This window comes from Marmota flaviventris, chromosome 1 (genome assembly GCF_047511675.1).
Source record: "Marmota flaviventris isolate mMarFla1 chromosome 1, mMarFla1.hap1, whole genome shotgun sequence".
Taxonomy (NCBI): domain Eukaryota; kingdom Metazoa; phylum Chordata; class Mammalia; order Rodentia; family Sciuridae; genus Marmota; species Marmota flaviventris.
In genome coordinates, this window is record NC_092498.1 from 213,540,583 (window position 1) to 213,551,674 (window position 11,092).

An 11,092-nucleotide genomic window follows, 5' to 3' on the forward strand; every position below is an offset into this window, starting at 1 on the left:
CTCCAAGCCCTCAGTGATGCTTCAGATCCAGTGGGCTCCATACCAGTGTCTCCTCCTTCCATGGCTGTCTGCATGAGGAAGCTCCTATCTAAGACTCCCTTAATATCAATCCTGGGGTTGGAGCTGATGCTCACTGAGCACCAGGCATTGGGGAGACATTAGATGTGCACTAATTGGCCATGACCCAGCAGACATGCAGCATAAGTCAGTAAGTGCTAAGATAGACCCAGATGGAGAAAGGCCCATGAGAACCTTGTCTTCTCATCAGGACAAACACAAGTTTGGGTTGCCAGATGGGAGGACACCAATGTGTAAATTTCAGCTAGGAGGACTGTGAGTTCATACACCTGGTTGTGGGAGGGTCCTGGTGTATGATGTCCTTCCCCTATTGTTTTTCTTCCCATAAACTATCTTTCATGATAGCAGGAAATGCGTCCCTTAAAACAATTTCCTAAGTACCTCAAAATGCTTATGAAAGTGATGCAGAAGGTAGGCAGGAGGAAGCTGGTAACTGTAACACTATGAAGGATTATGCAGAACTTCCTGATGCTGGCTGCATAGTTTAGTTTTCCATGTAGATTGTTGGAATTCATCTGCATGATCTTTATAGAGGCATCAGTGCCACATCGTTTTATTGAAATCAAATGGAAATAATAATCCCAATTCAATATTAAATTCTTCACTAGTTATCTGGGAATGATTATTACTAGATGCACCTTAGGGATATTTTTAATGTTCTACATTAACAAAGAGTAGATGCATACTTCAATGACTGATTTTTTTTGTTAGGGCAATACATGTACCTGAGTTACAGTAATATAATTGAATAGGCATCAATTGTGGATGCCAAAGAACTATCTCCCCCCCATATATTCGATTGCAATTCTCACTGTATAAAATGGAGACAGGTACAAGAATTTTTGGAAGGGTTTTCATAGTAATAAACCTACCATGACCTTCCTTCAGGTCATGCTGTGCATCAGGTAAAGCATTAGAAATGGAAATATGTACTTCACAGAGAGACTTAAAGATAAACTTGATGTCAAGTAGTACACTTCCAGGGGCAAGAGGTATTGTGTTCTGCACTATGATCATGAACTTTAGGTACTTTTGAGGTATGTTAAGAAAACCATGTATATATTTTTAAGAAATCTATACTGACATGGAAACATGCATAACAAAACCATCTGCCACTCCATTAATGACTGTAGCTGCCTTTGGATGAGAGCTGGCTGGAGAGTGGAATCACGCAGACACACCAACAGGGCAAATTTCACAGGTGATAGTTAAAATCTTGATGAACTTTTAGTAATATAAATAATATGACTAAGTATTTATATTTTTCAAATTGATAGTTTTATTCACAGAAACAACAGGTGATGTCATTGCACAATTTCTATAAGCCAGGATATGTTTTAAGATAGCAGTTCTCAACCCTGATTTAAGAAATGACCACCAAGAACTTCACAGAGAGAGATTCTGATGAAATTGATTTTGGTTTGAGCCAGGATATTTAAGTATTTTAAAATTTACACAGGTAAATATACCAATACATGAGATGGAGAAACATGAATTAAGAAATTTAATAATTAAAAATAATTACACCAACTCTATGAGCTAGATAATTGCTATTCCTATTTCCATATGACATATTGGCCAATGTGTATTTATAATAGTTTCTGTACTTTTGCCTTTTATCCCAACTAAAACATCATGAAACCTGACAAAGTAATGAACCTGAGTTTCCTTCATGTAGGTGAAAGAAAAAATTTTGATCCATGTGTCAAAGAGATAGATGTGAAGATGCATGTTGTTAAAAAAAAATGTTTGGGACTGAAACCTGGGCTTCGGGGACAACTTTGGTGCTAAAGTTCTCAACTTAAATGAGAGGACTTATGATCAGAAAAACAGTGAAACACAGTAGAGGTCACTAAATATTATCATATTAATCAACAATGCAGAGTTATTTTCTTCACCAGATATTTATTGGGTTAATACCAACAAAACTATCTAAAATTTAAAAAATTCAAAATATTATACACATATGAATATATATATGAATGTATATATATATATATATATGAATTATACATATATGGATATATATATATATGAACATACATTATGAAAATATATATGAACATAGCTATATGAAAAATATATATGAAAAAATATATATAAAAAAATATATATAAAAAAAATATATAATATATATATATATATATATATATATATATATATATATATATATATATAATGTGTGTGTGTGTGTGTGTGTGTGTTGCTGGGGATTGAACCCAGGACCTTGTGCTTAAAGGCAGGCACTCTACCAACTGAGTTATATCCCCAGCCCCAGTGCATTATAGTTTTATGTAATTGTGGGTTCATTTGACATATTCATGAACACTTATAGTTTTCTCCATTTCAATCTCAAGTAGTATCTCCTTCTCTTACTGCCCCCCTTCCCTTAACCCCTTACTCCACTGTTCTTTCTTCTATTTATTTATTTTTTAATTGTCACTTTTTAGACATACATAAATTGGAATTCACTGTGGTACATTCATATATGTACCTAGCATGATTTGGTCAGTTTCTGCAATACCTCTCTTTCCCATCCCTCCTCCCTGCCCTTAATACTCTTCCTCTACTCCGCTGATCTCCCTTTCATTTTGCTGAGGATCCTCTTTTTTTACTTTTTTTTCCTAGCTTCTGCACATAAGAGAAAACATTCAGCCTTTGACGTTTTGTGTGTGGTTTATTTTGTTTAGCATGATGTTCCCTAGTTGTGTTCATTGACCAGCAAATGCTGTGGTTCCATCATTCTTCAGGACTGAGTAAAACTCCACCATGTACATATAGCACATTTTCTTTATCCATTCTTCTGTGGAACCAGGGCTGGTTCCATAACTTGGCTATTGTGAGTTGCACTGCTATAAACATTAATGTGCCTGTGTCAGTATAGTGTGATGATTTTAGTTCTTTTAGATAAATAGGCGTGGGATAGTGGGGTCATATGGTAGTTCCATTCCTAGTTTTTGAGCAACTTCTACACTGATTTCCAGAATGGTTCTACTAAGCTGCAGTCCCACCAGAAATGTATGAATGCACCTTTCCCCCACACCCTCACCAGAACTTATTGTTATTTGTATTCTTTTTGTTATTGTTATTTGGATTCTTGATGATAGTCATTCCAACTTGAGTGAGATGAAATCTCAATGTAGTTTTGACTTACATTTCTATGATCTATGATTGCTAGAGATGTTGAATATTTTTTCACATATTTATTGGCAATTTGTATTTCTTCTTTTGAGTAATGCTTTTTCTTTCATTGGCCTATTTATTAGTTGAATTTTTGTTTTTGGTATTGAGTTTTTTTGAGTTCTTTATATATTCTGGATTTCAATCTCCAGTCAGAGCAGCGGTTGGCAAAGATTTTGTCCCAATCTGTAGGCTCTCCCTTCACTCTTTTAATTATTTACTTGGCTGGACAGATTTTTTTTAAAATGTGCAGTCATCGTACTTATTGATTCTTGGTTTTGTTTCTTGAACTGTATGCGTTTTCTTAAGGAAACTGGTGCCTGAATCAATGTGTTGGAGTGTTGACCCCATGCTTTCTTGTAGCACTCATGGTATTTCTGGTATAATTCCTAGGTCTTTGCTCTTTTTTGAGTTAATTTTTGTGCATGAGAGATAGAGCTCTATCTTCATTCTCCTACATATGTATATCCAGGTTACCCAGTACCATGTGTTAAAAGCCTATCTTTTTTTCAATGTATGTTTTTGACAACTTTTTAAGGATATATTGAGCATCAGATGATTGTACATTTTCAGTTTGTTTCTGGGTATTCTATTCTAATGGTCTTTGTGCCTGTTTTGATGCTAATAGCATGCTGTTTTTGTTACTACATATCTGTAGTTTAATTTTAGGTCCTGTATTGTGATTCCTCCAGCATTGCTCTTCTTATTCAGTATTACTTTTCCAAAGTACTTCTAACATATCACTATTATCATTGACAGGTGCGGTGTACACCTTTACCAGATATCTAGTCCATGATGTAAGTGATAATGTGGAGTTAAATAATTCATGTTTATTTAAATTTGACTCTTTCTAAGCCAAGAATAGAAGTAATATATCGGATGACTTTTAAAAAGATAAACAATGCATGACTGAGTACTTCCATCCATGAAGGTGGGAAATCATGCAGGTTAGGACCCCATAAGAATCTGTCCTGATTGTGAAGAAACAACTTAATTTAGTCATTAGATTATGCAGCTCTCTGGGTTTTTTTGTAATATATACATATTCTACTATATTCTGCATCAAAGGAATTTGCACCACTATCTTAGAATATAATAAGATATGTGCTTTTTAATTCCCTTTAATTAAAATATTTTTTCCTTCTTGAAAGAGGGAAAGATATTTCCTATGCTTTTTCTTTCCTAGAGAAGAGGCTGCATGTTGCTGTACTTGTAGTCTTGTTATGTCTTGTGTCCTGGTCTTCTACAATTGTTCAGTTGAATGTCTCTAAAGTAGGTGGGTTGGCAGGGTGCAGTGGCACAATCTTTTGATGCCCATCTCCTCTGAGGCAGGAGGATAGAAACTTGGAGATCAGCCTGAGTATCTTAGTGATACCCTGTTTCACAATAAAACAAAAAGTGCTGGACATATACTTCAGGTTAGAGCAATTTCCTAGCATTGAAGAGGCCCTGGGTATCTCTTGGTACTTAGAAAATAAGTACATGTATACAGAAGGAATTGAACAATACAGAAAACAACAATAAATGTTGCAAGAAGATTAGGTTTCTCACAAATGTTAGATATTAATGAATCAAGTCTGAAGAATTTAATCATAAATATTTGAATTAAAATATACACAGTAATGGAGCCTGATACTTTATTTCCTTTATATCCTACTTTCTTTCCATTTCAAAGGTATCTGACCAATAAAGAACAACACAATCTAACATGTGTCTCAGAATTCCAGCTCATGGGACTCTCAAATGATCCAGACCTGCAGTCTGTCCTCTTTGGACTGTTCCTGTCCATGTACCTGGTCACAGTGCTTGGGAACCTGCTCATCATCCTGGCCATCAGCTCTGACTCCCACCTCCACACCCCCATGTATTTCTTCCTCTCCAACCTGTCCTTGGCTGACATTGGTTTCATCTCCATAAGGGTCCCAAAGATGCTGGTGAACATCCAAACTCACAGCAGAGCAATTTCCTACATGGGCTGCCTGACACAGATGTCCCTTTTTGCCATTTTTGTCCATATGGATGACATGCTTCTGACTGTGATGGCCTATGACCACTTTGTGGCCATCTGTCACCCCTTGCACTACTCAGTCATCATGAGTCCTTGTCTGTGGCTTTCTAGTTTTGGTGTCTTTTCTGGTTAGCCTCTTTGGATCCCAACTGCACAATTTGATTGCATTACAGATTACCTGCTTCAAAGGTGTGGAAATGAAAAATTTTTACTGTGATCCCTCTCACGTCCTCAGTCTTTCCTGTTCTGTCAGCTCCACTAATAACATATTAATGTATCTTGTTGGTGCCATATTTGGCTTTGTTCCCATCTCAGGGATCTTTTTCTCATACTATAAAATTGTTTCCTCTATTTTGAACATCCCAACATCGGGGTGGGAAATATAAAGCCTTCTCCACCTGTGGGTCTCACCTATCCATTGTTTTCTTATTTTATGGAACAGGCCTTGGGGTGTACCTGGGCACTGCTGTGTCTCATTCTTCTAGAAAGGGTGCAGTGGCCTCAGTGATATACACAGCCGTCACTCCCATGCTCAACCCCTTTATCTATAGTCTGAGGAACAGAGATATTAATAACACCATGAAAAGGCTTGTAATAGCATATTCTAACCTCCTGGTCACTGACATCCATTTGATATGTAGTTTGGCAAAGCAAATACATAACATCTAGACCTATAAATCCTGATTTTTGGGTCAGATTATGTTTTCAAATATATTTAATTTCTTATGTTTCATACTGGAATGGTGGTCATCAGGGTTGGGGTAAAATGTTGATGAGGAGTTTTGAAAATGCTTATGAAGTGTCAGTTTGGGAAGATGAAGAGTGTTAGGTCAGTGGTGGTGACTTACAACAAAGCAGCCCTCACAGGAAAGAAACATCAATCAGGTGCCCACAGTAACACCTGTCAATCAGTGGGATCTCCGGACTAACACCTGTCAATCAGCAGGACGCCCTGGACAATCCTGGAGTTCAGCCAACTCCCCTGACCAACTACAATGGGACAAGGAACCCTAAAAACACCTTTTCCTGTACCAAGCCCTTCCCTTCCCTGTAAGCCCCATAAAAATCCAGTCCGGGTGAGCTTCCACATGGTTTCTCCTCAGATCCTTTTCCTGTCCACTCTGTGGGTCTGATCAAGTTCCACCCGGGAGCAAGTCTCAAATAAAACCTCTTCAGGGGCCTTTTTAAATCTGCCTCCTTTGGTCGCTGCCCGCCTCACCTGATCTTACAAAGAGTTCTGGTGACATTACCTGGTGATAGTTTTACAATAATATGAGTGTAATTGATGTCACTGTGAATGGTCAAAATTGTAATTTTCATTGTGTATATTTTGCCACAATTGCAAATGTGAACATAATGGATCTTAAATTTTTTTAAAAAAGGAAGAAAACCAGTGACTATTAGACACCAATGTGCTCCCAAGTAGAGAAAGACTCCAAACCTTTTTTGGATGTTCAGTTTTATTTTTCTTTCTCGACTAATGTTAGGAAGTACTTAACAATTAGACTGGCTTGTTCCAATTTGCATAGTTTTGAGCTCTGTTCATTGAGCATGCTGTTATGTATCAGTAAATAATCAGCCTGTGCTATCAAATTTCAGTTGGATGGTCCTAATTCTGTGGACTTAATACCTGTTTCTTCTCCCAAGAGGAAGATCCTGTCTCAATTTGCACTCATATCAATTGTGGACATTACTTGAGCTGACACTGGAACTTGCAGGGGAGGGACATCAGACCGGCATTCCTTGGTCACGAACTAGGAGAAATGCAGTGGAACTGAGTCAATGCTGCAGGGGATGATGGAGATGTCAGAAGCATTATTTCTTCACATGGTGTTGACCATAATCACCGCATCTTCAAAAAACTTGGTGCCTTGAATTTGCATTTCCATCCTTTTTCCATAGAACTAAAGTAAGTTAAACTGGACACCTGGGCTCTATAATTCTGCTTCATAGCCCTTACAAATTCATTTGTTCAAAGATCATGGCAGAGATTTTTATGGGCATATAATGAAAATGTAGCACAAATATAAAGGTGTATTCATGAATAGGACTAAGGGACATTTTAAAATTCACATAACTCTAAACTCCAGTGCTTTGGGGGATTCTTTATTTGAAAAGTACCAAAATTATCCAATATTTATCAAGTTCCAGATTTACATTGGGTGCCATGCCTGGTATAGAGATGGACAGTGCTCTCCCCATTTTCATTAAACATATGAGCACAGAGTGGTGGGAAGATTTAACACTTCCAGTGGGTCAATGATATGAGAGTAAAATGTTCACTTCCCAAAGGGTTATGTCTTCAGGAGCCAAATAGAAATATTGCTCAAGATGAAATTTCTTGGTGATTTATCATGGAAGGATGATTACTAAACAGACTGCAGAGATACGTCAATTGTATAACTTCATAATAAGAGGAAATAGTTGATAAATTTGGACAACAAATATATTTTAGTAGTAAAATTAAATATGTATAAATTATTGGAAGTCAAATAAATATCCTCCACTTACATATAAATGGAAATTTTACTTGTGTGATATGGAGAGAGACATTGTTCCTCAGGCTGTAGATGAAGGGGTTCAGCATGGAGGTGACCACAGTGTACATCATGGAGAATACAGCAATCTTTCTAGGAGAGTCTGATGCAACTGAAGCAAGGTACACTCCAATGGCAGTTCCATAAAATAAGCCAACAACTGCCAGGTGAGACCCACAGGTGGAGAAGGCTTTGTACTTCCCACCTGAGGATGGGATCCTCAGAATGGAGGAAACAATTTTATAATAAGAGAAAAGGAAGAAAGCCATAGATGGTACCAACAGTACACATGACAATATTTTTGGTAAAGGTATCGAAACAGATAAGACTAAGGATCTGAGAAGGTTGACAGAAGAAATTAGCAATTTCCACATTTTTGAAGTAGGTAAAGTATAAGGCAATCAAATTGTGGAGCTGGGATTCCAAAAGGCTAAGCAAAGGAGACACCAGAACTAAAAAGCCACAGAGGCGAGGGTTCATGATGACTTGGTAATGGAGGGGGTGACAGATGGCCACAAAGCAGTCATAGGCCATCACAATCAGAAGCATATCATCCATGCACCCGAAAATGAGAAAAAAAAGACATCTGTGTCAGGCAGCCTACATAGGAGGTGGCTCTGCTCTGAGTCTGGATGCCCACAATCATGTTTGGGACCGTGGTGGAGATGAAACCAATGTCAGCCAAGGACAAGTTGGAGAGGAAGAGGTACATAGGGGTGTGGAGGTGGGAGTCAGAGCTGATGGCCAGGATGATGAGCAGGTTCCCCAGCACTGTGACCAGGTACATGGACAGGAACTGTCCTAATAGGACGGGCTGCAGCTCTGGGTCCTCTGACAGTTCCATGAGATGGAATTCTGAGACAAGTGTTAGATTTTTCAGTTCAGTTTTGCTTGGGCACCTTTGGAAAAAGAAAAATGTGTTGGAAAAAGGAGACCAATAAATACATGCAAGCATGAACGCAATGTTACCCAGTACATTAGCCTAGAATATTTAAACACCACGCATATGTTTGTCTTGTGGATATAAGGAAAAGTGAGATTCACGGTGGTATATTCGCATATGCAGGAAGGAGAGCTTGGTCTGGCTCAGTCCCAGGCTCCTCATTTTCCCAGTCCTTCCTTTCTCCCCCTCAATCCCCTTCCTCTACTCTCTGATACCTCTTCTATTTTCATGGAATTCCTTCCCTCCACCTTTTCTTTCTTTTTTCACTTATTTTGGTACACTAATCATTTACATCAGAAAATATTATGCGCTACTTATTTCCCCTGAGTTTTTCTGCTTCTCGTGCATTCTATTTCCCCTCCTCTGTGAATGAAGTCCTCACTCAAATTTTGTATGTGTTTCAACACTAATGTAATAGATAGCTTGAATTATTATTTGTGTTGCACTCTAATTTTTATTAATATGTTTAAGATGAATGTACATAACCAAATTCATCAGCCTTAGGGCACATTGCCCCATCAGTGATTCACTGATAATGAAATATTAGTGCTTTTGAATTTTCTTGTTGTGTATATGTTTATTTGTGTCAACTCTATATGTCTTCCCTCAAATATCTACTAAAGAAATCTATTCCTTGCTTTCTAAACACTTTATAGTGGCTTAGGTACACTGCTTCTTTGTTCTTCTGATCATAAACCCTTTTACATACGTTTGAGGACTTTAGCTTTAGGGAACACAGAGAACTGAAGTTTGAATATGATACTTCTAATACCATTTAGTAGATTTTTATATCAATATTTCCTGGTAAATGGATTATAATTCTCCTACATCAGCTACGTGAAGGCAGCTCAGATTCATTCCTTTGTCAGGTCACACTGTCATTTAATTGGGAAAAACATAACAGAAAACTCTAGGAAATTATTTAAGCACATCTGGACCATTTAGTCACATCTAAACTGGGGAAAATAATTACCTAGCTTATGTGTTAATTTTGAAATGCTTTAAAATATTTTTTTAAATCACATGAAGTAGCAGTTTTTGGTCTCATTTATAATATTTACTTGTGAATATTTTGAAATACCAAGATGCCCTGGTACTGGATTAAAATCAGTTTGATTATAATATCAGCTAATGAAGATCTTTGTCATTCTGTCTTATACCAGGGTTGAAAATCACAGACTTAGAATATTTGCTGGCATTCTGAAAATGCCCTATTAGTATTATTTTCTATGTCTATTAACAATAACTACTACCCATATTAAAAATAAACATTTAGTAATATGTGCTCCACAACCAATATTTTACAAGGATTTAAATTATTACGTATGAAATGTGGGTCTTACTATCTCTGCATGATTCCATTTTCTGTATACCTGTTCCCCCAAAGAAACTGCTCCCACAAATTCAGTGGGTATATTTTTGTCAATATTTTCATGTTAGTTTTGATTTCAATATCCATTTGCACTTTTCTTTAAGACTTACCTGAAAAAAACCCAATGTTCATTCAAGCCATCTACAACACATTCTTGCCCATGAAATTTAGTATTTTAGATCAACATGTGAAGCACATTCCTTAACCTCAAAAGCCTTAGCTGATGCACACCATTACCTGAGGGATAACAATTAATTTGTCAATTTATTTTTATGACCAGCTTTCCAAAATCTTGTGCCTGAGTCCATATCATGCAAATCAGGATTTCCATATAATATGTGGGTGGCAGACAGTTTTTTTGAATTCCAATAGTTGATGGGCATTCCAGGTGTTCTATTAATCAGGAACATTTTTTTGTTAAATATAAACTGTCCTCATCAAACACAACTTAAGATGTACTGTTCAAAAATATTCCCGAGGTATGTCTAGTATGAGCCCCTGCATAATTACTAAGATATTTCCTCTTGTACAGGAGAGATATTTCCAGTGGGCTCCAGCAGAGAAGACAGCAGTTTGGGGTAAGAGTTAGAAAATCCACATTTTAGTTCCATATCATTAACCTTTGCCTGTGAGCTCAGCCATCCTGTCTATAATGGAGGCACCTGGGGCCAACCACTGCTGACCTGTGTGATCCACCTGGAACCTTAATTTGAAGAGCATAGTGAGTATCGGGGATTTTTTTTGGTATTTGAAATAGCTGTGTGGATTGTTATAAGGAAAAACTTCCAAGAGTATTCTGGGTAAATGCTTGTTGTCTGTGATCACATATCTCAATTCAATCATGGCTTCATTATTTTACATCTAAACACAAATTATGAAGTTACATAAAAATGCTGTCTTTCCATTTTGGTAAAATAATAATGTTGGTGGATTTCTGAGTTGCAGAAGACTATGAACATGAAATGAAACATGCT

At 37.1% G+C, this 11,092-nt stretch overlaps 1 pseudogene; it reads left to right on the plus strand.

Annotated features, from left to right (window-relative positions):
• Positions 1-951: 951 nt before the first annotated feature.
• Positions 952-5,935, plus strand: LOC114082142 (olfactory receptor 7E178-like; annotated as a pseudogene).
• Positions 5,936-11,092: the final 5,157 nt, after the last annotated feature.